Source organism: Harpia harpyja, chromosome 3 (assembly GCF_026419915.1).
Source record: "Harpia harpyja isolate bHarHar1 chromosome 3, bHarHar1 primary haplotype, whole genome shotgun sequence".
Classification (NCBI taxonomy): domain Eukaryota; kingdom Metazoa; phylum Chordata; class Aves; order Accipitriformes; family Accipitridae; genus Harpia; species Harpia harpyja.
Window position 1 is genome coordinate 71777865 of NC_068942.1, and position 27976 is coordinate 71805840.

Here is a 27976-nt window from a genome sequence, read left to right on the forward strand (position 1 = left end):
TGAGCCGGAATCAGACTCCTCCAGTGGTCTGGATTACTTTGGGGTAGAGATTAACAAAGGCCAACTCTAGCCATAGGTAGCAATGTGATTTACACAGGTGGGCATTATCCCCCTCATTCTTAAAAGCATGAGAGGCCAAGAGTCTTGCCCTGATGGTGTGGTTTGTCACTGGAAAACTGAGGAGTAGAACATTACCATTTCATGTAAACCATGAACCCACATAGAAGGACATGACACACTGAGGACTTCTGACAGTGGGTGGCCAAGAAATATTGCTGGAGCGTAGACATTTCCTGTTGTGCATTAGTCTTTGGTCTTCAAATGATAGAAAATGAGCCATTTGAAAGTTATTTCCATGAAAACCACTTGCATGTTCCTCCCACTCTTGCCTTCTTCCAACTCCCTGCCCTGCACCTCACGTGTGTCCTGTTTGTTTCTGTTCATCACTGATGGGGAAAAAAGAACATTCTGAGCTTTGTAGAGGGGGCTAAACTCAACATTTACAACAGGTGTCTCTGATATATGTGATAACTACACTTCTGCACCGTTAACAGCCCTGTTGGAGTTGCAGCAAATCAATGAATGAGTCCATAAAGGGCTGAAATACAATAAAAATCTGTGAACGGGGCTGTAAGAAAGCTCAAGTGCATCAAAGGGGAAGCAGTAAACTGAATGAAGGGACTTCTGAGAAGAGTAGCTAGTGAGAAAAGATTAGCAAAAGTGCTTGTTATTTAAGAATGTTATTAATAAAAGGGAACTCTTGCCATCCTTAGAGGTACTCTGCCTCTCTGCTTCATTATGGAAATGCTTCCCTCAGGCCCCATCTGTCTGGTTTTCTGCTGCAGATGAAGTTGACCCAAAGGGAATTCATTACCACACATCTCCTACGGCAAAGCAAGCCTTGCTGCAAATCAGGCAGCACAGCCTGATGAATGCCGCCTGAAGAGGCTCTGACAAATGCATGGCAGACAGGACTCGACCGTCAAAAAGATTCTCATGTGACAGTTTCTGCCTCCTTCTCATGCAGCTGGATGTCTTGGCAGCAGGCAGGGGGGTTGGGAGGGTAATATGACTCATGTAGGGTTTTTGCTGGGAACATGCTCCAGCAGGACAGAAATAATAGTGTATGCTTGGATCAGGTACTGTCCTGGATGCAGGCAGGACATGAGAGCTACATACAAAGGAGATGCCTCTACAGGAGAAATCAGGCAAAATGCTGCAGGTCTCAATAAGGGAATATATATAGTTATCTCTCTTCCATCACTTTTCTATAAACATGCACAGATTAACCATCCAGTACAGCTGGGAGTACAAAGGCAGGCTTCACTAGTCAGTGTTAGTAGAAAAAAATGGGGCATAAAACGTGAAGTACTTCATTAAAGGCCAACAAAAAGTCACAGCCAGACCTCCTGCCTGTTTTCCAGTATTGATGACAAAAAAACCAAAACCCAGACAAAGAGTGGAGTCAGGCTTTGCCAGCTTGAAAAAGAAAGATAAAATATGTAGGGACAGACTTGGCAGTAAAAGAAAATCACCATGTGAGGCAGAGGGGTGAGACCCTCAACCTATAAGTAAAGCCAGGGCCCACCTGACCATCAGAGTTCAAATATGTGGCACCTTTTAAATATGTAAGTGAATTAGACAAAATGAATAATCTCATGGTTTATATGTGTCATGAATCAGGGAGATGAGAGGTGGGTAGGCACTGTACGTCAAACTTTGACTTTAACGTGGAGGATTAGCACAGCACCAGGATTATCTGGCAAACCCCATGCCAGGTACAGCTGAGTTGGGTCAAGCAAGCAGTTGAAGTTAGTGTCTTGCCAAAAGGCTCAGTCACATAAAAACCGTCTGTAACGTTACACACCCATATGACTCAGGCTCCTAGCATCTTCAGCTTTATTCCACAATAAAAAGAAATACAAATGTGAGCGTCTACGACAGAGGCCCTCGCAGCCCTGGCCAACAGTATTTATGAGGGTCTGTTATCCTGCAGGTTGCTGACTGACATCTTTGCACTAGTCCTCAGTTCTCCACCTGGGATGGCTGGACCTACAAAAAGTTGATGCTCCATGTTTCTGGGAGACTTTGCCCTGCTAAGCCCTGTGGTTCCTCTGCTGCTGTTTTGAGAGGGCAAGGGCCTGGTGGAGGAGACATGGCATGCGCCTGCAAGTTGCCAGGAGTATTCCCAGAAGAGGATGAGCTCAGCGCCTTCTCCGGCAGGATGTCAGGCAAACATCAGCTCAGGAGAGGTTTGGGGAAAGCGATTCCCTCCGCTCCAAGGCACGGCTGCTCCAAGCTCTGAAGCACCACGTCCTGCGAGACGGTTGCCAAAGGGAGGGGGTTCATTGCCTCCTCTCCAATGTGCAAACAGTTGGCAATGATGTGCAGTGTTTTTTTCACATATCCATGGAGCTGACTCCCTGGTCTTCTGGGGTTTTTCCATCTCTACTAAACCCCTGCGGTGGCTGAAGGATGCAGTCCCGCAGGGCACGTACGGGAGCAGGGGGAGTAGGAAGGAGCGCAGCAGCATGCGAAGGAGCGGGGCGTGCGGAGGACACTCCACGGCACCAGCTTGACAGGCAGCCCGGAAATACGGGATTTCAAGGGTTGTTTTATGCAGCCTGGATTATAAACCTTGAGGTTTATAATCTGTTGCAGTGTGGTGCTTTGCCTGTCTCCTGCCAGCTTCGTGTGGACTGTCTGCAGCTCCTTGAATTTCTAACCTCCTTCTTGCTTAAAAGCCTTCATTTCAGTGTGGGGCTGTGAACTCCTTCTGGTCTGTGGGATGAGCCACATGAAGAGCGATCACAGAAACTTGTATTTTCTAGTAAGATGGCATTTGTGTGTCACCAGGTGGAAAGAGATGTCCAGGAGGCCACGCGTCTCCTGCACTGCCCTTAGCTGTGGCACATCCAGTGTGAGAACACAGGCAGACTCACACATCCAAACCATACTTTTTGGAGTATGAACGGTCTTCAAAGACCTCAGCAAAAAAGAGTTCTTTCAAGCCTCAACACAGGCTTTAAAGCAATGAATCCTAGTCTTTGCAGTAGTATGGCAAATTGATGCAGTGTTTACAAATATTTGCAGACATAGCATGGTAAAACAAATGCCACCAGTCCTCCAGAAAATGCATGATTTATTTTCTATTTCACACACAAATATTTATGCTGTTCTGGCTTTGAGAGCTGCTGAGTGAGAGCAGTGAAGCAGCCTTTCCAACCGGCTCGGCCTGGGAGCTCTGGCTGTACGTAACACCTCCAGCTCTGTGTGAGCACAGAGATAATGTGAGTGGTCAAATGGGGACCCAGCCTGGCTCCTGCAGTGGCAAATAGCCCTGTAAAAATTTGTTTTGTACAGGCTATTATCTTTCTGAATGGGAGGAAGGTTATATTCATACTAGATAAAACCCAACGGGGCTTTTTTTTTTGCTAGGACATAATAAAATAGAGTTTATAGTTCATCCCTTTGCTGTGATGGACAGAACTAGTGACAGATATATGAGGGAAATTTAATGAAAAGCTTGTATACATCTGTTCTGAGAATAGGAGAATCTCTCAAAACGGTCCCATCCCAGCCTTCTCCCACCTCAGCTGCTGCCCTAAGTGTTGCTGAAAAGGCTGCCTGGGCAGCGGGGCCATAGTGAGGATGCCTGGTCCCTCTCCCCACGGCGTGCTGGCTTACAGCACGGGGAGAGAACACCAGCGAGGGAGCATTTTGTTTCTTTCCCACCCTCCCAGCACCGAAGCAGCTTACAGAGCATTGCTGGGGGAAACAGCTCACGCAGACCATCAAACCACCAGCTGAAAAAAGTGCAGATAAATGCAAACAGGGTTTCCTTCCCGTCCACGGTATTAGTAAGGGGTTTTCGCCGCAAGCGGATGGGGTAGAGATATAAATACATTTACAGCTAGGGGGAATCTGCTGCATCACCTCTGCTGTTGCAAGCCTCTGCAGGCTCCAGTTTTAGGGAGATCATTTCTCCTAGGCCCCAGGGAGGGCAGCTGCCCTTGCCAGGTTAGGATTTATGTGAGGATGTGGCTGCAGAGAGAGAAGGTCAGTCTAGGGGAAGCCTCGCATCCTCACCCCAAAAAGGCAGCAGTGGAGACAGGGCAGTGGGATACCAGCACTAAACAGCAGAAGTGCAGCAGGGCTGAGATAGGTGAATGCAGCATCTGCAGGGAGACCCCGGACATGGGGATGGCTCAGCTCCCTCAGCCTGGGGAAGCTCCCAGAGCTTCTTAGGTTTCGTGCAGGCAGCAAGGACTTGGCTTCTATTTCTCCCCTAAAGCATGTTTCCACTCATCGCCGTTTCTGCATTCGTGCTCCATTCATTTGGACCTATGGCACGATCCCTGCCTGAGCAGTAACCGCTTATATTTACTGACCAGGGCAGGCTCAGCTGGGGAGGGGATGAGACCCTGCAGATCTCTGCTGTCCACCACGCACTTTGGTTCAGCCCTCCCTTCCCCAGACAGACCCAGGCAGCTCATCCCTCCATCTGGGGACTATTGGGAGGATTAGTTAGCATACATGACATGGTTACCTGAGATAGCCCAGGGCTGGATTCAGTGACTCAGGAGCTCCCTCTGTTTCTAATGTTTGCACAGACTTTTAAGACAGAAGCACTAAGCACTACCCACAACAGAATGTGTTTGCTGAGGGCCAGATGCTTACAGCAAACAAGGGCACAGCTGGGGAATGCTGCCAACGGATACGAGGAGGAGTTGTGAGGAAGGGGTTAGAGTCTGGCCGTTAGCAGGCATGACAGTGCACGTATAACTTTGATTTATTTCCCCTTGTGGAAGATGCACATGGTGGGGTTTGCATGCCAGCTGCGGGTGCAGGACCCCAGGATGCTGGAGCTGAATGCACCAGGCATTTGACCCAGTGTCCCCTCCAGGGACCTTCCCGAAGCTACCCTCACCCTGCCACCCTCTCCACGCCCTGTGGGCAATGAGATGTGGAGCCCCTCCAAGGGCAGACAAGAGGAAAAGGGACATGACAGGGACAGTGGCAAGAGAAAAGGGGTGCCTGGGGGCTGTGGCAGCCCTGCACCCCAACCCCAGACACGGATTGCTTGTCATAAAGGTTGGGTCACTTTTGTCAGACACAGGTGATTTTTTATTTCTTTTCCTGCCTGAGCTGTGTCTAACTGCCTCCCCATATGTTGGCTCACTGGCAGCCCTGGGCACCCGGGGTGCAGTGTGCCTGCGGTCAGATGGCGGGTGGCTTCACCCATGCGGGGAGTTGGCTCTGAACTGCATCCTCAGGTGTTGGCTCTGCTTTCCCATCTCCCACGTCACCAGCTTTCACCACAAGCCAGCCCTGACTATGGCATTATGCCCTACCAAGTGTCACCAGGGGACCCTACTACAGCTTACAGACCTGGCAGCATTCAGATATTGGCCTCTTCGGGATGCTTAACATGAACAGAGCAGCCTGCCCCATTTTACAGAGTACTGCTGCCCTGAGTCCCAGTCCTGCTCTCAGGCTTAACTGGGAGTTTGCCTTGCTTCTGTGATAGCTTCATTTCTATTTCCATGTCGTGCTCCCAACCTCCCAGCCCAAAGATGCAAATATCTGTAAAAAAGCAACCCCTGTGCAAGCATCATTTTCATGGTGTCTTGTAACCCTGAATGATATTGAAATTGCCGAGCCCAGGACTGCTTTGTGGTCATTATCCAGCTGTGACTTCAAGGGGGCTGAGAGGGACGCCATGCTAAAAGCCTTCCCCACTCACTTCTCAGGAAGAAAGGAAAGAGAACAACCAGCCCTGATTAAAAGCTTTTTTTTTTTTCTAAAGCGGTCTCTGCATGCAAAGATTTGGTTCAAGGAGCATTAAAATCACTGCTGTCAGTTCAGAAAGAAGGGGCTGAAGGAAATCTGGGCCATTGGCATTGTGCAAGGGTTGCTATGGCAATCCCCGCAGAAAGGCAGCTTAATAGGCTTTCTTCCCAGGAAACTCAAAACTGCAGCTCGCAGGCTGCAAAGCAGCGTGTGCAAAAATATTTTCATGAATAGCATCTCTGTGGAAAATTTTGTTGGCTGTTTACATACTCCCTTCAGAAGCAGGGCGGCAAGGAAGATATTTGAAGATCACCTAGCGGTGGCTGGTGACATAAAGAGGGTATAGGCAACGTCGCATAGGGACCCACGGGTGGCAGCAGCAATGCAAAGGGAATGGCAAATTCCTCTGCGCAAGACAGGCGTTGTGAGCAACTTAAAAACACATACTGCGATGATCCATCTTCGCACACTGAGAGATGATTTAGTAAACAGGCAGCACCAATGAGCCATTTGCCCCAAATTCTGTGACTCCGCACAATGTTATGCCTGAATGCAGCAAAAGGCAAAATTATGCTGTCTCTAAGCTCTTGCCTGTAATATCTACCATATTAAAAAAATAATGACATTAGCTAAAATATTCCTGAATGTTAGTTGATCCCACTCTGCTTTTTTTCAGTGGAAGCTTCAGAGCATACCAGTGATTCAGGGCTTACCTGAAAAAAACCTTAAATATTGTAGATTAGGGAAACATATTTTATCTTAATGGAAAGAAAGACAGACTAGGGATTAAAACATGAGACTGCGAGAGAATATCTCTGGGCTCTGGCAGACCTTCATTTCATGACGGCTGGCGAGTCACATAAATCCCTCTGTGCTTCTGTTCCTCCATGCCACCTGTAAGCTGGTGATATCACAAGCAAATATTTACTTTCCTGAGTACTACAAGATTTAATTATTTTGGTGTTCTTGACTGCATGTTAGTAATATAATTTAACATAAAGAAATGACAGTCAAATATGTGCATGTACATCTTATTGGGAAAAATACAAACTGCTCACTAGCCTGGCATATGACAAGGAAGATTTTCCTTTTTCTTCAGCGGTATATGCTTTGTGCTTTGGAGCAAAGAGATCTGAGTATCTCTTTGCTAAAGCCAGGAAATTCCACGTTATCACAGTGTGTAGCACAGAGCTAACCCACAAGTCTTAAAAGGTCATGAGTTAGGTTTAACCTGCTGTACTTTTTGCTGTAGCTCTATTTTCCATTTCATCTGCAATTGTAGTGCTGCTCTCTCTCGAGGCAGTGATAATTAGTGCATTAGTTGAATAAAACCTGCACTTATAAAAGACAGCTGTGTGGCCAGGAGAAAAAAATAAACCAGAATTCTATTATATTTAAAAATCAGAAGAAACCATAGAAAAAATGGCTTGGGATGAGTCAGGATAGGAAAACAATAGATAAGGGTCTGAATGATTCGCTCCCCACTGAGTTTGCGGCTGTCTGGCAAAATTATGCCATTTCCCCATGTTATGTAGAGAGATTACTGCCCTCACAACATTAAGAGGGGAGTCTGAGCTCCTGATTTTTAGATTTAAAGTCAGGCTCACATTATGAAACTGAAATCAGAAAAGTGTGAAGACCTTGGCATCTGCGACATTTTTTTGTAGGCTCATCTCAGTTATAGGGAAGTTTTAAAGACTAATTACAAAGAAGGGAAAAAATGGTGTGCATGCCTTTTACTTCTCTCCACTAACTGAGACAAGTCAGATGTAGGAAATCCCAAACAAGATATAGCTGTCCTTCCTCTGTCACTAGTGAATGGTGGTGCCAAGAATGTAATGACACATTAATTTTTAATGGTTGGGAAAAATGATGTATAGAGGAGCAAAGCAAGTCCCCCAAGGTCCCACAGCAAATCACAAGCAAATCTGTGAAGATTTCTTGAACTTCTTCTTGAACTTCAACACTGTACTTCTTTCTTAACTTGATTATATAACTTAACTAGATTATGTAATACTAAAAATTCAGGAGTTAGTCTGTTCTTTAATGTACGAGATAATGAAAAGACAGTATGGAGGCAGAGCTACAGCTGCTTCATTGTACCCAGCTGTGCAGTGGGAAAACTCCTACTGGCTGGCTAATTCTGTTCTTGGTAGTGAATGACTACAGGACAGTGCCCTCCGTTTATCTTTCAAGCCCTTTTGGGTAGTTAATACACAAAAGGCATTGGTTGCTTGATTTTCAGGAGCCAGGCAGCATCCACCATTTTATCAAAGTTTTGTACTTTGGAGCCACAGCTGGAGGAGAGACTACAGACCTTTAGGTACCTCAAGCAGGTCTCCAAATTGAAAGCTACAGTGAATCCAATTAAAAAAATGCAATTTACATGTGATTATAACTCATCTGCATAAAATGCAGTTGTTTCACTGCTATTTTTGGCAAGCTTAAGCTTCAACAAGTCCTTTTCTTCACACTTTCAAAATTACTCATTTGCATTTCTCATTTTCTCACCTTTGTTTCCCTGAAGCCCTGAATGTCAGAGGATCAAAGGATTATCTGGGTTACCCGGCTGCGCGGGTGCCTGAAGACCACACTGGGACCTCGCTTCCCCGAGCCTCTAAGAGGTCTTGTATTTGGAGCTGAAACACAACTGTATTATCTGAATAACCAGGGCTTCCCTGCATTCAGAAAACCTATTCTTACAGCAGATACGAGGACTTAAGCCACTCAGTTTTGCTCCCTGAAGATTCGACCAAAGTTTATCCAGCGCTGGCTTGTCTGAAGGCATTCAGAAATTGCCACAAAACCTCCTTTGGAGCAGCAGCTAAAGCGGCCGGGTGATTACAATGGATGAGCTCATGCTTTTGCTCTTAACAAGCATGGCTTTGTTCAGGGCTCTAGGGGTGGGAGCCGTGAATGGCAGGGAATACACCGACTGTCAGGGTCAGATGACGCAGGAGTAAGAACTTAAATTGTTTTCAGTGGTGAGTTGGTTAGAAAGGTTAAAAAATAGATTTTACAAATATGCTGGGCAGGAGGGGAGAGTTTTGTGCAAAAATCGTTCAGCCCTGCTCTCTTCTGCGGGTGAGTAGTATTTGCCCATGCACTACAGAGCCCACTCTCTCTCCCATTGATGCCAGTTACAAAATTGTGGCTCCAAGCAGCAGAACAGCGATTTTATAGTCTGCAGTGCTGTTCTGCGGTGCTAACCACGAGTCCTTAATTTCACCCTTCAATTACCATAACTACAATTTTTCCTATAGAAGCAGTAATGTAGAACCCGCACACTAATAATAAACTACTGCTTGTAGTATATCAAAGTAGAAGACATCCTACTGCAAAAAAAAAAAAAAAATCAAGGCACTAACTGGGAAGGCATTTTAAATATGATGTTTTTATCTAGATGTGTAATCCTAAAAAAAAAGCTCTCAAGTGAAATTCTTCCCAAGTGAAACCTCATGCAGAACAATAGCACAGACTGCAAATACCGTTAAATGGCTGCAAAGGTTAAGAAGGGATTTATGTGAAAAACCTGGAGACCATTAATTCAGGTTCCTATTTTGAGATCAGCTTGACGGTAGGAGATTAAGACAAAGACAGAAACAAATTCAGAACAGAAGCCAAGATATGCTAGTTTACTACAGAGAACAAATAGTGGAATTATTCTGCTTCGGCAAAAATATTAAGCCACATAATAAATATTTAGATAAAGAAACATTAAGAAAACATGGAACTGCTGTACTTTTCCTAGGAAGACTCCTGTGTTTTAAAACAATGCAATAAATATAGCTGGATGATTAATTTTGCAGAAATAAAGAAAGGGTGTTAACCTGAAATGAATCACAGCTCATGCAGTTTATGTCATATTATTGAATCGAAGGAATTTCCTCCAGCCCAGGAACATTGTGAGTGACATCTCTGCTGAACAGCATGCTCAGAGTGCCACCTGATGGTTAAGCCTTGCTTTCTTCTCACCCAGCTGCCTTCAAAATGTAATAGGACCATCCATGATTTCACCACCGTTTTCCTAAGCTATGAGAAAAATCTTCCACTTAAATGACAAATGCTCATTTGCTCAGGAAGGGGTATCTTTGGTGTTACATTCCTGCCCACTATTGTCAGTTTGATAAAATAGACTGGTCTACTCTGGGTCTTCATTTCAGTGGGTGTATTTGGGGGACACACTGTGGCACTCGGGGGGACTCAGTGGGTCAGGGATTGACCTGAGATGGGGGACACCATGCCATCTGGGGAGGATAGGCCTGGGGGATCATCCATAGCTCCAGGTCATTCCCAGATAGGAAGGAGTCAGCTCCAAGCTTCAGAGGACCAGAGGCCTATGGATTTCAAAAGACACCTCAAAATCCACATTTTATGGGTTAAATAAAGCCACCCTCAGTTATTACTCCATTCTGCCTTCTAAAATTCCCCCATATTTGAAAATGAGGATGACTCCTTCTGGGAGTATAAGCTGGATGAGCCAGGTAGCATCCACTGAGCTGCAGCCTGGATCTGATTCTTCTTTATTGACACTGCAGAGAAAACATGAGATTTTTGCCTGATCTCTGCCAAGACAGCAAAAGCAGTCTCTTCCTTCAGCACTTCGTATAGGAGTCAGACATGATCACGTCGTTGAATGCCTCAGCCACCCTGGTGGAAACAGGGCCGTGCTCCCACCTTCCCTTGCATTCATCTGCAGGTTTTGACAGAGGGGAAGGAGAGCATTTGCTCTTCCCCACTGAGGACAGCAGGCATGAACTTGCTTTCTGGGGAGGGGATGTTCAGGTCCCCTTCCAGACAGAGGCACAATTCCAACTGACTTCTATATGAAAAAGATCTCATTCTGTTTGATACCCAGTTTTCATGTAGCTCCACTTTGCCACCTGCGTTGGCCAGTATCTACTAAGAGATAATGCAGCCTGAGGTTTGACTTTCTAGCTGGAACAGGCGATCGCAGAACAGCTGCAGAGGCTGTACAAGCTGCCAGAATATAAAATAAGAATGATTGAAATATTGCTTTGTGTTCTTACGTATCTCTGGTTCTCAAGAGAAACTGCAGGCAATGCTTACATACAGCAAGGCATGGTTTTATCTTTCCCGGAAGGAACCAAGAAAGAAGCTCATCATTATTTTCTAAATAACTATATTTAGTCTTTAAAACAGTGTCTTTCATTCCTCTACTAGGGCATGAAGCTGATAAGAATTCAGAATAAGTATTCATTATGGTACCGTTTGTAGGAAACCAACATCAAGGACAATCTCACTTTATTTAGGGGTCCTTGGGGGATAAAACACAAATCCCTCTAGAATTTCATACTCTCTACAGAAAAACAGAAGAGGCAGCATTCTTACAAGCCAGGTGTATCAGAGGAAGATAGATATCCAAGCTGATTTATAACAAAACAATATTTCACTATGACAGTAGCGAGACACTGGAGCAGAGGCCCAGAAACAGGTGGACTCTCATCCCTGGAGATACTGAAAATTCAACTGGAAAATGCCTTGAGCAACTCAATCTAACTTCAAAGTCAGACTGTTTTGAGCAGGAGGTTGGACTAGATGACCTCCGAGGGTCTCTTCCAACCTAGATTATTCCCCATCTCTATGATGCAGACAAAGAGAACATCATCCCACCCTTCCACTCTCACCAGCAGTCAATGAATTTAACATTGCTTCTTTCTCCACAGGAAGCTTGCACCAGCCTACAGCTAACAAGTCGCTGATTCACCCAGCAGTCATGTCAGGCCAAGTCCTGCAGCATCACCCCTTAGGAAGCTCCTCTAGCTGAGAATGACCGATGTGAATGTGTCATCCCACATTACAGTAAACTCCCAGAGGACATTGCCTTTAAGCAAACACAATATTTCAAATCCAGCTGACAAAACAAAGTTTGGGGACCATATAGCACACCCTTTTCTTTTGAAAATCCCCATTAAGTGTAGGCACATTTCTTACTCATCACACTAGCTTTCCTGCAAAACCTTCCTCCAACCTGTACATCAGAGCTGATCCCCTTTTTTCATCATCCAAAAGCAAAGCTTCTTTATTAACAGCAGCTGCGAGCTCATCCAGCTGGGCCAAGCTGCAGCTTTTGTTGAGTCTGTATGGACCTTTCCTTTGCCCAAACAGCATTTTGTTTCGGTTGCTTCCCTAAAGCCCATCTGAGATGGACAAAATACTAATTTCCAGGAGACCTCTTGTATTGGGTTTGTCTGGTGGGGTTTTGGTAGCAGGAGAGGGGCTGCAGGGGTGGCTCCTGTGAGAAGCTTCCCCGGCTCCAAGTTCAACCTGCCTCTGGCCAAGGCCAAGCCCATCAGCGAGGGTGGTAGCGCCTCTGGGAGAACAGATTTAAGAAGGGCAACCTGCAGTGGCAGGAGGAGAGTGGAATGTGAAAGAAACCCCTGTGCAGACAGCAAGGTCAGTGAAGAAGGAGGGGAGGAGGTGCACCGGAGGAGGGGGTGCCCCTGCAGCCTGTGGTGAGATGGCAGGCTGTCCCCCCCAGCCCATGGAGGGGAGCGGGGGAGCAGATGCCCACCTGCAGCCCGGGGAGGAGCCCACGCCAGAGCAGGGGGATGCCCCCGAAGGTGGCCGTGACTCCATGGGAAAGGCCACGCTGGAGCAGTCTGTGCCTGAAGGACTCCAGCCCATGGAAGGGACCCATGCTGGAGCAGTTCATGAAGAATGTCTCCCATGAGAGGGACCCCACGCTGGAGCAGGGAAGAGTGTGAGGAGTCCTCCCCCTGAGGAGGAAGGAGTGGCAGAGACAGCGTGTGATGAACTGATCCCAAACCCCATTCCCTGTCGCCCTGCACTGCTCTGGGTGGGGGTAGGTAAAGAAAATCAGGAGTGCAGTTGAGCCTGGGAAGAAGGGAGGGGTAGGGGGAAGATGTTTTAAGGTTTGGTTTTACTTCCCATTATCCTGTTTTGATTTGATTGGTAATAAATTAGATTGGATATTAGAAAAAATTTCTTTACTGGAAGGGTTTTCAGGCATTGGAACAGGCTGCCCAGGGAAGTGGTGGAGTCACCATCCCTGGAGGTGTTCAAAAAACATGTAGATGTGGCACTTCAGGACATGGTTTAGTGGGCATGGTGGTGTTGGTTTGACGGTTGGACTCAATAATCTTAAAGGTCTTTTCCAACCTAAACGATTCTATGATTCTATGAAATTAAATTGATTTTGTTTTTTTTTCCCCAAGTCAAGTCTGGTTTTTGCCCGTGACCATAAGTGATGAGTGATCCCTCCCTGTCCTTGTCTCGACCCACAAGCTTTTTCATTATATTTTCTCCTCCCCATCCCACTGCGGGGGGAGGAGTGAGTGAGCAGCCATGTGGTGCTTTGTTGCCAGCTGGGCTTAAACCGTGACACCTCTTCCCTCCCTTCTCTTACAGAAAACACTCCTAAGGTTTTCTTCAGGTCAATGTTACCTTTATTATCAAAGCTATTTCCGCTTTGTCATTGCATCCTGTGGACACATGATCCCATGAACACAATTGCATTTGCACAGTAGATCTCTGCTGCGTGTTTTGACCAGTTTTGATTGGAAAACTCCTGACCTAACACCTTTTTCTGCTCAATTTTCACTTTATATTTGCCTGATTTTACAGCTACTCAGAGTTAACTGCTATGCACTCTAGAGTCCTTCTGGTCTGAAAACCTTGCAGATGGCCTGTGAAGGGGCACTGGGACATGCCCGAAAGGACACTCAGTGTCCCCTTACGGATGATGGTTAACCTCACAGATTTCAACATGATGGTGTAAGCAACCACTCCACAGCAGGCAGCCCATGGCCAGGCACGTGCCAAAGGCAGGGCAGGCTGGACCACTCCCCGACACTGCTGCTGCTGGGGGTCCCCCTCAGCAAGGTCCCCAAGGATCAGAGTAGATCAGGGCTAACAGCATCCACTGCCTACCCTCCTGACCCTGCTTAAATTGCTCCCACACTGCCAGACATGATTCACAGACTGTGAAAACCAGAGGGACAGTTGCAGCACTCTGGTGCAACTCCTGCATAGCACGAGCCAGAGTCTCGGTCACTAATGCCTGTAGCAGAGGATAATTATTTTTCCCTCGTTATATGAATGTGTATCTGCTGGGACTCAAGCTCATGACATGCTGCATCACGTAGAGTTACCAGCAGGGAAAATAAATGGGTGGTGTGTCATGCTCAGAGATTAATTAAATGGCTATTGAGTAGCCCAGCTTCCTCAGCTAGCAAAAATCTTCAGGAGGTACTGGGACACATCAACCTCCAGTAATGTGTCATAGTATCACCGGTCATCATCCTCCCTCACCAAGGTCACCGAAACATTTGGCAATGCACCGGCACTTTCATATCCCCTCTGAGAAGAGCGTGACCAGCAGAGCCACCAGCAGACGCCTTGTTCTTCTTCAAAAATTGTGAGGTTTTAATAGGGCCCTGGAGGCAAAGGCAGGGAGGAGATGAGCCCATTGTGGTGTGCCCTGGCATTTCTGGAGGCACGTTTGTTCACACGCAGGCTCGCTGAGGGCTTGTGTTTGCTCCTCATCAAAGCAACATCGGAAACAAACCTGCCAGCTGAAACACCATGTCCTTCATGCAAGCCAAAGCAAGTACCAGCCCTGCGAGGACTGACTTTGTAACTGACTTCACTTCTTTCCATTAGGTCACGCACACAGCCGCAAGGCATCTCTGAAAGTCACAGCCCTGCCTTCAGTGGAGGTGAAATAGAAACAGGGAGAGATGTGTGCAGGAGCTGGTGGTAGCAGAGGTAGCCTGCAAAGGCAATCGCTGGCTGCAGGGGTATTAATATACTCACAGAACAAGTTCATAAATTATTTCAGCAATCCCCCTGCTAGTCCTCAGTTCCGAAAAATCTGTGGATGAGCTGGTAACCTGTACAAAGTATACAAGGGCAAGAGACACGGACAGAGTTTGTGCTCTTTCTTCAAGCACCCCAAGGGCCCCACGGAGCCTCCTGGCCATCACACCACCAGCACAGCGCTGAGCTCGCCCAGTGCCTGGGATGCAGCCACTCCATTTGGGGCTGCCGGGGCATGTGTAAGTCCCAGAGCAGCTCTTCTAGCCCAGCCCCAGGCTGGCCACAAGGGCTGTGGGAGGAGGTGGAAATATTGCAGGGGACAAAGGCAGGTGGCTGAGGGGACCAGGGTTGCAGTGGGGTGGGTGGTGGCTTGCTTGGGTGTGAGTCTCATGGACCTAAATACCTTGATTAAACGCTACTGAAAAGCATCTGTCATGTCTGCCACGGATTTCACTGCTTCATTCAAGACTCCTGAGCAGTTCCAGGGAATTTTCTCAAAACCAGAGGAGACGTTATACTGGTTGCATGCAGTACTAAGGAATTGCTGTAAACCTTTATTGTAGGGGCTTAGGAGATAGAAAGCTCTTAGAGTGGGAAATACAGTGGATAAAAAGTGGACTTAACCTGAAGGACATAAGTCTGGACTGCGTCATATGAAGCACAGTGCAGAAAAATGCCAGTAGTGGGATTCAAGGAAACGCGAATGTATTGGTGCAGTTCAGGGCATGGGGGTAATCCTTTACTTTGTGCAGAGCTGGTGTTTCTGAGTTTCCTTTTCATTGCAGAGAACAACAGAAAAGGCCATCTACCAGGACCACCTGCATGAATAACACACCCCCAGGAGAGCCGGGGCCCTGGTGCCCCAGGTTGCTGGAATCCCCAGTCCCCCCAAGCATCCTCCATCTCCTGTGGGCTGAACGATCATGGGGCCACACCACGCCGACTTGCAACCGTCACTTCCCCTGCTTGTACTGTAGTTTCCTCCTCAGAAATGAGAGGTGTTGGCAGTGCCCTCTCTGCAAAAATGCTTTGAGATCCATGAATGCAGAAGTGCAAGTGAAAGCTAGCAGCTGCTTACTGCTATGGCTGCTACCACTGCTGTCCTCGGGAAGGGAGGCAGGGCCATGAGACTTGGCCTGCTGATTTGTTAGCAGTTGAATTTGCAAATAATTAAATACATGTAAAGCAGAAGATAGGCACCGATTTCCTTTAGTTTATTCCTCAAAATAAGTACATAAAAAAAAGTAAATGCTTTCAGATTTCATCCATGGGGAAAAATCCAGGAAGAGTGTGTTTTTCTTTCCCATCCTCACTTGGTTGCACACCAGAGGGAGAAGGCTAAGATGAGCCATTCTCCCCTGACATTCGCCAGGTCTCATCTGTTTCATCTCCATCCCATCCAAACAAGGGATGCTCTGCTCGCTCTCTGTTAGTCTCCCTTACCTGGCACTCAAAGGTGCAAACACACAGTGTGGTTACAGCTGGAGCCACAGCTTGCAGAATGAATAGTCCCACCGCTCAGAGAAGAAAAACTCAGAGCAGAAAGATTGTGACATTTCAGGGAGCATTCATGGAAACAAGTGGACCAGTGGCTATCTGCCAGACCATGACTGCCCATTTCCAGGCTGCTTGAGCATCTAACATCAGAGCTCTAAAAAGCTCCATAGCTACACAGGGAATTTGGATTTCCCTCTTTAGCCCTGAGCCACAACCACACTGATGCCTCAGCAGGAGCATGAATGTCCTCTTCTCTCCTCGCAGGTGGAGTGACCATGCTAAAGGACCTTCTACCATCTCATGTTGTTTTGCAGACAGAGGGCTGTCAGGCCCTGCTGTCACTTGTCCTGCCTTGTCCCCGAGGCAGATCAGTGTTGGCAGAGAGGTGGAAAATCATTGCCTCCCCTCTTTGCTTTTATTCAGGGAGGTTAAAAAAAAAAAAAAAAAGCTTACTGGCAAAATTTGTGGAGTTAACTAGAAGAGATCAATAGCTGCTAGATTTTTATATTGTTTGAGACTACTCAGCACAAGGATAACAGCTGCCTTTTGCTTCTGAAAAATGTCTAAAAAGAAACCAGCACTCAGCTATTCGACCAGGTGCCTTTTATCAAATGAAAAGTCATTTGCTTCACAAGGAAATGCTCCGAAATTTGGATTCACCTCATCAACAGGTGCATCACTGCATGCTGCAAAGAAGGTCAGGAGAAAAATCCAGCCCTCATTCATTAAACACTGCTCTGGGGAGGGTGGGCACCGGTGGGGTAAAAAATGAGTGAATGCAATATCAACAAGGGGAAATGAACGGTGAACAGTGCTGTGTGTGGGTACATGTGTGACGGCAGTACATCCTCTGCAGTAAGTGCTGTACAACCCTATTTTTGTCACTCTTCTCTGACCCAAATACAGGAAACACAACACCCTGGAGCTGTCTCCACACAGCAGGGCTGGTTCTTGAAACAACATCTGTAGCATCTGCACCCCTCACACCTACCAGCTTATATTCAGCACCTCCAGAGAAAGTGGGCAGTTTTCCAGCCTTCTGTGAAGGAGAGACAGGATTTACTTTTTTCAGTGCCCTGGGCAACAGTAGCTCTGTGCAGCCAGGTCGGTGTTGCAGAGGGATGAATGGGAGCCACGGCTCGGGGGTCTCTGCAGGGCAACAGGGATGCAGTGGAGAGCAGGGACACCTCCATGTGAATGTTAGCTAACACACCTCAGCTGGCCAGTGTGACATGGCCTGAACTCACAGAGGCAGACCGGACATCGTAGTAGGCAAAGCAGCCAGGAATGAATTAATGCACAGATTAAACACTTGCTGAGGAAACATGAGAGGCATTTGGAGAAACAGTGAGAAAGTTATTTATTGAGGAACAGCCTTGGCACATCCAGACTGACAAAATGTGCCCACATGCCTGAAGAGAGAGACCCTGAGGAAATCCTGCACAAACCATGCCGGGGAGGGCTGTTGTATAAACCTACCCTGGGGAGGATGTGCATTTGAAGCTAAAGGATAAAGCTGGCAGAAGGACAGCTGGTTACAAACCAGTCATCAACAATCTTAGGTGGGACATTGCAAAGCCGCAGCTAGCTGGGATGTTTGAGAACAGGGCGGTAGGAGCAAAAATAATCCATTTCGGGAGGAGGCTTGATGGGTTTAAGGAGGGGATTTGTACGAAGTGGTGTTTGCAACAGCCAGGGTCAGCAGGCAGTGAGCCACAAATTGCCAGCCAGTGCGGCACTGCTGTGTGTTCGCTCTGGTCCCTGCAAGGGCACAAGACGGTGCCCGCCCTGCAGCTAACCTGTGTGCCTGGGCACGAGCCCACGCTCCGCTCCGGATGGTTTCGTGTGAAGGGGCTGTGCTCACGTCTGGCAGCTGTGGAGCTGTTTGCCGGCGATAGAGCGGCGGCGGAGCTGGAAGGGTGCCCTGGGTGTGGCCCACCGCCTATCGCAGGGACCGAGGGCCTGAAATTGCCTTCATTTGCTTAACCTGCTATAAAAACAAGATGGAAAGCAATTCTTGGAAGTGCTGCCCTTCTCCATATGCTAAACCAGCAGGAGCAGAACGAAACCCCCAGGTCAGCACGTTGCACTTCGCAAGTGCACATCAAGTAGAAACTCGGGATCAAATTTTTCACCAAGGCTTCCTATGGTCCATTGCTGTTCTGGCCGTGGTTATAATTCTTTTTTGTTGTTGTTGAAAGGTAAATCTTCTATTGTTTTATCATCAGTATGGGGTGTTCTCAGCCAGTAAGAGCTGGCTTAGGGTGGGTCTTCAGGTCATATCGACCCTGAGGTAAAAGTTCATAGTCTCAGGCAGTGTTTGTTCTTCTAAGCCAGTTGTAATGCAGTTAGCATCTTGCCTTTCATGCTGTCTTCTGTGCATAGATTTGCACATACAAATGAATTTGCGGGCTGAAGTCACAGAGTTTGCATTTCTGCAGCCAGAAACAACTGAGAGACAAAAAAAAAAAAAAGCTGCCTAAGCATTATTCTCATGATATTTTTTGAAACGAACTCTATTAACCTAAACCTCCTCTTGCTCACTGACCTTCTTAGTGCTTCTCCTACCATTTACATTCATGAAGGGCTTTGAAAAAACACTTTACATGCCAGCATTTATGTTGATGAGTTCTATTTAAGAAATCTACTCAGTCTGAAAAATGCAGACACGTTCCTCCACTTCCATTTTATGGTTTCATTTTTGCAAAATCACAATCTTTTCTTCACTGGGCACTCAATGAGACCAGCTGCAGTGTCCTGTCTGAGCTGTTTATCATACTCCTCAGAGCCTCACACCTTCAGGAATTTACCACCAGTGGCTGAAGCACCCTATCAGCACGTATAACGTATCAGCACCCTATAAACATCTGCCAGTGTTTTCTTGGCACTGTGAGCAGACAGGCTGTCCTCTCCCTCCACACAGTCCAGGCCACTTGAAGTGAGGAGGGGGCTGAAGTTTTTGCAAGATTGCATCCCCAACAGCTTTGGAGAACCATGTGTTGCAAGATGAAAGTCAGAGCTGGGTTCTCTAGCTAAATGACAGCTGAATCTTGCTCGCTACAAATCCACAGGCAGTAATCCCTCTGACTTCCTGCACTGCCAATATGCCATTAAACTATGTTTATTTATTTTATTTGTTCTGCTAGCTGTTTTGCAAAAAGGTGAAGCCAACAAAGAAGTCAAAGTCCTGCTGCTTTCAGTTAGAAAAGTGACAAGTCAGGTTAGCGATAAAAGCCCTCATGAAAGCTGAGGAACTGCGTTTCCTATTCTGCACCCCATGACAATACAGCAGCCACTAAGTACTGCAGCTTATTTTGGGAAGTGTGTCATGCACTCCAGTTATATATAGAAAACAGCAGATTAGGTAGTGCCCTATTTCTTTTAAGACCCTCATGAGATTTAGGGGACGAGGTATGAGTCTGGTGCCCAAGCACAGGAGCATGTCAGACAAAATGGATAAGTAGAGAACAGAAGAAATGGAATTTCTCACACTCTGCAAGGCAGCAGCAGAAAGCGGAGGAGCAAGGCTCTAGAGTGGCGTACAGAAATAGAAAGCTGGTACCGTCCCTCCCCCTTCTTTCCCAAATGAAACCTACTTCCACCAAACTGCAATAACACTGCAACTAAGGGAGCACGTGGCTTCTTGCTTCAAAGCAGAAACATCCTGGTGAGATTAAAAAGTCACAGCAAGTATCAAATCAGAAAGAAAATCAAGGAGCAGCACAAGACACTGCTAGGTGTTGCCAAAGGTGCTTTTTCCACCCACAGGGAGGAGGAGACATGAGACAACCTGCAGCAGAGCGTGATCTGCTGCCTTGAAGGAAAGAACAATGGTCCACACAGACAATAGACACTCCCAACACACCCAGCAGCTCATACAATGGCTGGAAGTATCCAAGTGCCTGTTGCAAAGAAATGAAGTGTTTAACCCTTTGACATGAGGAAGGGGATAGCTTTTATCCGTACGAGTCGCACAAACGGCTGGGGTTGCCTTGTACTCATGCATTAACTGGTTTCTCCAGGTGGGCTGGTGGCCTTGCATCCCCACAGGAGGTGGGGACCCGCCAGGGAAGGATTTCCTCCCTGAAGGGTGACTTCATCTGAGGGAGAGGCTGAGTTTAAGCTAAGGTTGGCAATCACAAGTAGGGATTGTGGTGCAGGTGTTTGTACGGGAGTGCGTGTATCTCACAGAAAGGCCTTGGAAAGAACAAGCTAACATCTCAATACTTACATTTAAAAATCATATTAAAAACAGAATCAGTGATCTGCAAACTGCTTTACTCCTGGGGAAGGTTGCTCTGCTGTTGGTTGTAGTGGCTTATCGCAGTGCCTCCATCCAGACGCACCCAGGGTTGGAGCCAAGGTGGGCCACCAAAGTCAGGCTGGAAACTCCAGTTCAGCTCATGGGTTCAGACTGAGACAGGTACTCAAGTCATGCACAGCCATCTACCTACTCCCTAGTGTCACCAGTATAACTCCTCACTCTGCTGGGTGTTGGACCAATACATAGAAAGATCTAATCACTAATCCAGGAACTGGCAACTCAAGGACCAGCTATCAGAACAAGATTTTCCCAGGTCTGTGGTAATGATTGTCACCCACATCTATCTTCTTACTTAGAAATATTATTCCCTTCCAAGCTAGAACACAGATCAGACATATAGAGTACACAGAGAAAGCTTCACCTCAAAACACAGCCTGGCAATCACTAATGTAAGTGATGCAATGCACTGTCTACCTTAATCCAGATTATGTGGAAGAGAATGTGTTCATTGTCAATGAGCTACACAAGCCTATAAAACCTCAGAGAAAGAGTGCTTTTTATTGCATGAGAAGACTAGCATGCCATAAAGCAGAAGGCACTCCTATTTTCAGCAGCCGAACATGTAAAACTAAGGAAGGGTGTGGGAACCAGGAGAAGGCTCAGCAACATGAAACGAACCAAGATTTTCATGTGTTTCTAATGAGTATGGAGATCTTTTAAAGTGCCGTGTCAGAGCTCTCTGAGCAGGACTTTGTCTTCAGAAAATGTTTGGGAACTCTGAATGAGGCCTCTTCTGGAGGTTTCAGATCAAGTAGCTGAAATATGCCTCCTCCTCTGGTTAAAGACCTTCCCTCCAGTTGCCAACATTGATAATTCAGGGACGAGCAGTTTCTGAGTCCTTTCTGCCTGTTGAACTTTCAGAAGATCACAGGATCAGAAGGGGAACAGGAAAGGATCTGGGGGTTGCGGACTTTTCAAGCATCCACCTAAGTTAATGGCACATGAGGATGCCCGGCTGGGCAGGAGCCGTCTGGCACCTCCATTCACATGATGGGGCAGCGGGCACAGCTCCAGGCTGCAACAGGAGCGGTCATTTCTCGAGGGACTGGCTGGCAGTTGCCACAGCCTTGGTCAGTGAATCACAGATGGTGGCAACCAGCCGTGGCTGGCATGTGGAGCCATGGTGCAGGTAGGAGGCTCTGCCCGGCGCAGCAAACAGGCGCTCTCGCCCTAGCTGCAGGCAGGCCAGAGGCAGAAGCCAGTGCTGTGAGTCCTGCACTTGATGCGTGAGATCAGACAGGTCTGGGCTTATGCAGGATCATGTGCTGAACATGAGTCAACTGTGTGATGCTCTTGCAAGGAAGGTGTTCTTGGCTGTATTTATAGGACTGTAATAGCTAAAGTATGAGAGGCAATTATGCCATGCTACTAATTGCTGATGACTCCCCAGCTGTAGTCCTGTGTCCATTTTTGGGGACAGTACTTCAAGAAACAGGCCCGTGGTGAGCATCTATGGGAGAGCCACCTCAGCAACAGAAATTTAAATAACATGTGATGTTATTCTGTGATGGAATACTGAAGCTGTTTGGGTGCTTAATCTATAAAAGCAAATGCTAAAAGGGGAGCTGAGGAAACAGCTATTTTCTGTTTCTGGGATTAGTTATTTATTACAAATGATTACTTAATTACTCTCCAGATTCATGGGGACAAAGTAAGAAGAAAAAAAAAATCAGTATTACTTAAACCTTCAGATGATGAGTAAAGCTGTCAGGAAAAACTTGCTAACTATAGAAGTAGTAAAGATCTAGAACAGGCTACCTGCAAAGGATGTGGATTCTCTGAGAAGGTTACACAAATATTGGTCACCCATGATGTGTTGATATTACTCCTCTCTTAATGCAAAGGTTTTCATGAGATGATCTCCTTAGGTCCCTCCCAAGCTGATTCTGTGACTCAGTGCCTGCCAGACATCTGCTTCTATGCTTCTTATTAAAAAATGCCTTCATTTGGTGGCTGTAGGCTCCTGAAAAGTTGCTCCCACACAGTCTGTGAAGGCATGTTAGAGGTGCCCATCTAAATTTTCACATCTTGTGTACTAAGTATAGTGCAGCCTCTCATACCAACTGGTCTCCAAAGCCAGTTAGGAACAAGGAACAAGAACACAACCTGAGCTCTCAGGGGTGTTCTGAAATCAAACTCATCAATGTCAGTGAAATCTGCTGAGGCTGTGATGAAATTAGTAATGGTATAGTCAGAGTAGGATTTATATTATTTGCAGGAAATGATATAAATGTGAACCCAGATATTGAGTAAGGAGCTTCAAGAGAAATACTGAGTAACTTTTCATCCATTGTTAAAAAAGGGTAATTACAACCTGTGTGCATTGGGCAGCTGAATTAAACTGCATTTCCTAAATTAAAGTAAGTAAATTAAAGTAACTTCCTAAGTTTTGAGGGCACTTTGAGGGCTTCACTTAGCCACATTACCATCATAGCATGGCTTCTTGTCTGTAAGAATTTAACAGAACCTCATAGCTACTCTAAAGCGGGTGGTGCATTAAATTCCAGAGAAGAGTAAGCTAAACAGAAATATGTGACATATACTAGCACATCCACAGAATACTTAAGAATGAAGATACTCAAGGACTCAAAGGTATCTTTGGGGTAATCAAGTGAAGGCAACATCTCACACAGCTTCCTTCAGAAATTGTCTCTTATTCTCATTTCCAGCCTGGCTAATTTCTATCCATTTGTATTTCTGCCCACACCATCCATTAGCTTAAGTAATTGCTTTTTCATCTTTGATACTTACCCTACTATTTAGAGAGAGCAATCTTATGTTTTTTCCTCAGCTTTCATTTGTCTGGGCTACAAAACCCAGCTCTTTTAATGCCTTCCACTAAAACAGGTCCTTCATTCTCCTGGTCTGTTTTGCACCTCGTATAGTCATTAAGCTTCCCTGAGTGGGAATGAGCAAAAGTGCATATGATATTTCAAAGGGGGGTTCCCTACTGCACTGTGCAGTGACAGTAATGCTTCTCTTTCTGTACTGGAGATATCATCTCTGGTGCATTGTAGGAACATCTTCATCTTCTTTATGGCCATACCATAGGGATAGCAGTGTAGAAATACTCCAGAAAGCTCTCCTTGAGGTAGTGCCAAAACTGAAAGTGATACTGCAGTGACCACTCAAATTTCCACGTGAAGTTCTGTGCAGCTTCTGTGAGTCATGATGAATTGGCCTTGCACTAAATATAAATATTGCATCTGCTAGTCTTCAGTCATATAGCATCATCCTATATAATATCACCCCAGAGTAAGCAGGTGGGAATGCAATTGCATCATGGACTGGTGGATGTACTGGTGTGTGGCTGTTTTTGTATCATATGATGAGAAATTGCATAGTTACTGAAAGCCCAGACCTTTTCCATACTCAGGTCCTTGAGATACTCAGCAGCTGACTTTGCTGAACAGCTCTCTGAATTTATCGGAATGCAGCCTTACGAGCTGAGATCAAAAACACATTTCCCATGGTTTATCCTTCTGCTGACTCAATCACTGATTATTTTCTATCACCAACTCTTCAGTGATCCCCTAACTGCTTAGCAAAACCTGTCTAAGACATTGTCATCTTTGACTATTATCATCCTTAATTATTTGGACTCAGTGATTGGGGCCCTGACCCCAATCTGCTGGCTGAGTTCCTGGCTTAACCTCAGACCTGCCTTATCACCAGACTTGTCTGGCGATCTGGACTCCTGGCAGACCCTAGATATTGTCACTGGACCTGCCCTGCCTTGCTGTCATGCTGGCTCCCACAGCCCCATCCCATTCTCCATCTTGTCCCCCAACTCCTTCCATCAGCTGAGTATATCAGCAATATTGGTATTTTTTGGTCACTTTGTTGGCTGTTCTTCTACCCTCTCATGTTTTCTTATTTGTTGTTAGAACCTCCTAATGTCCTCTTTATCAGTACCAGGAATGAAGCTCATAAAAGTCCTCCTTTCTTGTATGATAGCTTAAACGTTTCTTCACAACGACCAGAGCCTCGGACCCAGGGATCCATAACATAGGAGCTCATGTGGAGTGCATGTGTTTTTTCAGGGTCTCCAGGTCTGACCAAGTGAGTAAAATTGATCTTTGCCAGAGACCTCAACTAACAAGTGCATCCTGAATGTAAGCTGTAAGGTTTCCACCAGGACAGAGAAAGAACTCAGCCATTGGTGAAGTGGTAGAAACAGTGTCCACAAAAGAATTAGTAACTTGTGAAGCAACTTGTGCTTGGGAAGAACAAGATGGACCAGAAACAGAAATGAAGAAATTTGGCACAAAACTGAATGAAAGGGTTATAACAGAAGACAGAGACAAAATACATCAGAAACACAATAGCTCTGTAGAAATAAAAGAGACAATAAATTGGCTTCTGCTCTGAAAACAGGGATGCTGAGAAATGTTTCAAAACACTGAGTTGGAATGAGGCTGTTCTGAGGCTTCTCAAAGCAGCCACTGGCTTTACTGCATTTCAGTAATCTTTTTTTTTAAGGTCATTTGCCCTCATTGCCGTAAACTTATTTAAACCTTGCAGGGAGCCACCTTACAACTAGTATTCTGCTGACTCCCAGTGATCCCTGGCATACTTTTAGAAGCTCCCAAAAGGCAACTGTTGTCAGTAGATTTTAATTTGCCATACGTATTTTTTTGAGTTTATAATTCGAAGACTGGAAACCACAGCGCACACACCATATGAATGTTTGCTTGTGTATACATGTTCAGCAAGATGTTTTGTAGATTATTAGATATTTTTTCTTAAGACTTTAGTACTCCTAATAATTCAAATTTGAAAGCACATCTATACATTATAGCAATGTAAATCACCCTTCTACACTAAGGCCACACTTCATAAGCAGTCTCCTGTTTTAACTGATGATTTCAAAGATCTTTGTCATGAATTGGGGTGGACTTTCCCTCAGGAAGCTTTTAATCTAGTTTGGATACTATTGTACTTGCCTAAATAAACTCATACTTCCAGCCAAGTGAAATGATCAGTGACAGTTTCTGATCTAAAACCCACTCACACGTGGTTCCTTCAAACAATACCACACCTACTGTTAATGCAAAAAACCCTAGCAGAGGTTGAAAATGTTTCCACTCCCTTTCTGCAGGTCACTCAAAATTACTGATTGCTAGAACATCTGAATGGCAAAGCAGGCTGGGCATGAAGACAACGCCATGAAGAAAGTACTAAAAATACGCAGCTCAGTTTTTTACAATTGCACTGCTACAGATGTGATATACATTTTTTTAGACTTCCTTTGAAACAATGCATCAAACAATGTACCTGTACAGACTCCTACTTCAGGTTGGAAGTTTTAGCCTTAGATACATTTGCAACTGGAAAGACTCCTGAAAAAAATCAGAAAATACTATTAAGGATTTGCTTTGGATTCAGAGAGTAGAGATGTTCAAAGGAGCTCAGCCTGTTTGGGTGTATTTGCTCGTTAGCCAAGCAAAACAGGAGCTGAGACACAATTCAGCTGTGGCCTATAAATATATTCTAGACTACACACTAGCGGAGAAGAAAAGCTTCTCATGAATGTGTTTATGCTGGAAATTAGAAGGTTACCCAATCCTTACAGCAATGATGCTTTGGAACAACCTTTTACTGGAGGAATGAGGCAAAGCCATTTTAAGTTGTGGCTTGATTAGCTGCAAGGATGATCCTGTGGTTGTCTGTGACAAGAAATGACAGGGTGCGTGGGTCTATGGGTGGGTGCCTTTTCAAAACATGGCCTTACTTGTCACAGTGGGAACTTTAGGATGCTGAGTATTCTGGAAAACCTGGCTTTTACTAGATGTCTGAAAGTGAGCAGAAGCCATTCATTAATATCCGTAGTCGGCAGAGCACTTCAAACCTCCTTTTCATGTGGTATTAACATGAGGCACCTGGGAGGTAGGAAGTAGGCATTCGATCATAGGCTACAGATTGATTTGAATAGAACAATGTTATGAAGAATTTCTTTTAAAAAAACCTACGAAATTCAGCATAAATAATCGCATGAATGATATCTTACTCAGACTTGCTATCAGTTTTTATACTATCCCTTCCAATTACCAGTTTATTACAGGAAACAGCCTTCGTGTTGCACACTGTCTTCTGCAAGCCATGCTGATATTCCAAGTGCACACTAAGAGTTGTCATGACCAGACATTTCAGAGAGAATGAGGGTAATTATGGCATCCCTAGAGATGGCTGGCGCTGTCTTGCCCAAGGGCGTACCAAGGCTAACCCCCATCAGCTAGAGGTTGGACTGTGCCCGGGGGGGAGCACTTAGGGTCATTTAGGGTGGAAAACAATGTTGAACTGCAGGGTGTAGACTAGGTATAACTGCAACAAGGCCAAAGGGGACTTTGCTTTGCTTGCTTTTCTTATGTCATAAAACTAAAAGAAGTTGGTCAAACAGCAGCGTGACAACTTTACTAGTTTTTTGTTTTGTTTTCCTCCAGCCTTTCTTGCCTCTCTGCTTCTTTGGGTTTTTGATTTGGTTTATAGACCTCTCGGCGGTCATGATCATAGATTTGGTTTTGGGTATCTGTTCTGGCGTCAATACAATTGGGGAGCTAAATAAGACAGGACCTTATTAAGGACATTGCATGGCATCGCTGTGTTTCTTCCCTCATGAGATGCTTTTGATTAGCTGCCTGAAATACAGGTTTCACAAGGAACTCCTGTGGCGCAGAAGTTTGTCTGGCAAAACTAATTGAGGAGAAATGGCCCAATTAAGAAACTCATTGTACTTTTCCATTTCTAATGGCAAACTCTGCTACAATTTATGTCCTGTAGGAAGAGTTTGCAGACTTAGAAAGGGTCCTCATTATTTTTGAACTGACAAGCAGTGCAACTCATGCATTCATCTGTGTTTGGCAGTCCCCAGAACCAAGTGCTGCAGAGAGAAAGGAAAGTGCTGTGCAAAGCCTTCAACAAAAGCACACCTCATCCTCAGCTTCTTCAGTTAATGACATGTACATGCCTACTAATGCCTAAGTGAAAGCATTATGTACATAGTCGTTTCATGTAGCAAACCAGAATGATATCCAGACCAGCCAAGCAGTACATGCCCCACTGTGGCTCAGCAAAAGCTTTAAACATAATTTCCCAGCTTCATCTAAAACACAAAGCCTGACAGTATTTTAGGCAATATTCCCCCAAGAATCCACTTTCTCAATGAAAGCTCATAAGCAACAGGGGAACAGGCACAGAGCTCACTTCAAAACATCAACTTTGAACATTTGGTCGTGCCTCTGCCAGTTTCCTCTAGCAGGAATGTTTTCCCGGATCCTGCCATTTAAATGTCTCCTGCTAGCAGTCAGCTTAAACCCCCAGGCCTTCAAACCATGAGTTCAGTACTAAAGTCCTTCTACTCCTTCAAGTACTCAGCTGAGAATTCTCCAAAGGAGAGGATACACCTATATGGAAATAAAATACAGAGTTTTTCCAGTTAAACCATTTCAGGTACCAAAATCTGCCTGTCCCAAACACACACAAAATTCTTAGCAAGGCAAATTCTCTACTTTGACAAGTAAACAGCTGATCAAGACAAACAGGTCAGCAGCTAGCTGAGCA